The 2,228-nt window shown below is 35.8% G+C and overlaps 1 long non-coding RNA gene across 1 annotated transcript; it reads right to left on the minus strand.

Moving 5' to 3' along the window:
• Positions 1–342: 342 nt before the first annotated feature.
• LOC112196256 lies at positions 343–1,369 on the minus strand. Its single transcript, XR_002935069.2, has 2 exons — positions 1,200–1,369; positions 343–485 (listed from the first exon to the last, which is right to left on the minus strand). It is a non-coding gene; the product is annotated as an uncharacterized LOC112196256 (long non-coding RNA).
• Positions 1,370–2,228: the final 859 nt, after the last annotated feature.

The raw sequence follows: 2,228 nt of genomic DNA on the forward strand, positions 1-2,228 counted from the left end.
AACTTTGTGGCAAAGATGTTGCAACATCTCATGACCGAACTTTATTGAAACCCCACGTATATATCAAGTTAGAAAAGAGTGGTTGAGTTTAGGCCTGGGCATAGTCGGGCTGGGTCGGTTATCAGGCCCAAACCGAACACCAACCGAAATAATCGGAAATCTCATTTCTGGAGTTGAACACCATATTCTTGCTGGCCTGGGCCGAATTTTCGGTTGGGCCGATTTCTTGAATCAGGGAGAGTTGGTTTCGGTTGTATTATAGGCCCAAATTTTTTATTTTGAAGCCCAATATTTATGCTTACTCTAAGTCAATTTTTAGCCCAGTTGGAATTTTTCAGTCCATTTGCAATTTACAAAATCCAAATGCATAACATTATAAACAAGAATATTCAAATATAAGCATACAAACTTGCAAATACATCATCCTAACAGTACAAAATTTCATCCTTGAGTTCCTTCCATCATCCTTGAGTTCCTTCCATTATCTGCAAAAAAAAAAGATCGAACAAAATTTCAGCCTGAGCAAGCAGAAGAAATAATTCTTTAATTTCATAATCTGAGCAAAAACAAGTGAGAGATCAAGAAAGTGCAAACAATACAATAAGCAAAGCACCAAACAATAAGCATAAACAACGATAAAAAACCAATCAGATTTCATGATCTGAGCAAAAACAAAATCCACAAACAATACCCCAACAATCATATAACCATTCTTTTAGTTTAACTCCTATGTCAGGATTGACCTACTCCATTCACAATTGAACAATCACAAGCTTTCTTCAACCAGCCCACATATGCAATATGCACAATTCCATTTTGGAAGTTATGAATGAAATGAACACGGTCTAATTGCTTAACAATTATACAATGTCATCTAATTTTTGACTTCTCCAAAACTCAGAAATTCAAACTCCATATACATACATTAGATCAGTACTCTAGGTACAAATGCTTTAAGCTAGCTATTAGCTAATTAATTTGTGTTTGTTTGTTTAGAGACGCCCCAAACCCAAGAGCCCAAAACCTAAGCCTCCTTTCCTTTGAAACAATCCAGTGACTAGTGTCATATAACAATTGAAATCATTAAATCAAAGATGTAAAACCCACAAACAACGAAACAATAACCCATCAGAAATCAAAGTAGAAACCCAACAATCTAAATTCCCAATTTGACGATTGTGAGTAGTTTCATCACATACCGGAGCTCGGACGAGTGAGAGAGATTGCTGAGAAGGGCCGGATTGCCGGTTCGTCAAATTCTTGAAGGTGGCAGCCGCGTTTTCTAGAAGAAGTCTTTTTTTTTTTTTTTCTAGATCTGAGTCTCAATGAAATGAGAGAATAAGAGATCGGCTATTCGGCAGTTAGGGTTTTCTTTGTTTCATTTAGATTCTGTGGTAAGGACCAATAAGTGAAAGACATGTAATATAAATTATATATTTATATATATATATATATCTATACTATTATTAAGAGAAGAGAGCTTGCTCTCCAAAACTGAAATTTTTTACTAATTTAACCTTTATATATTAAAAAACTATGAAATATTATTAACCAATAAGGATAATATGGTAAATTGTAAAATAGAAAAAAAATTTAAAAAGCAGAAAATGTAGTAGTTGTACGAGAAGTTTTTCCACTGACTTTAATTTCTCTCTCCACACACATAGTAGGTGGGCCCTGCTAGTATATATTATAATAACCGGTCGGGTCGGTTTTAAAACGGTTGGAAAAACCTCTAACACATATTCCGACCCGCATATAGTCGGTTTCGGTTCGGAAATTTTGGGATTTCGTCTTTCTTCTTTCGGTTTGGAAACCGACCTCATATTATTTGGTTCGAAACGGTCGGAAAACCGAATGTAAATCGGTTATGCCCAGGCCTAGTTGAGTTGTTTCTCTAACAACCACGACAATTAACCACGTCGTCTGCTTCTGTACTCATTCCTGTTAGCCTGCTTCCAGATCTTTAATCTTGATTATTGTACGTGAAATTGTTACTTTTACAAATCCCCTAATATAGATACTTGGAACTTTTTCACCGATTTCCTTAGTTCTGTTAGTTGAGTACTCTTAAGCAGGAGGTTATTATAGAAACTCAACAACGGCAGGAGCTACGTGAAAATGCGCTAAATCTCTCTCTGAATGATGCATGTTTGTGTAAGAAAGACAATATTCCTGCCCCAACCTTAACCTATCTCAACTCACTGGCCAAAAAGAAAAATCCTATG

This window comes from Rosa chinensis, chromosome 4, assembly GCF_002994745.2.
Source record: "Rosa chinensis cultivar Old Blush chromosome 4, RchiOBHm-V2, whole genome shotgun sequence".
Taxonomy (NCBI): domain Eukaryota; kingdom Viridiplantae; phylum Streptophyta; class Magnoliopsida; order Rosales; family Rosaceae; genus Rosa; species Rosa chinensis.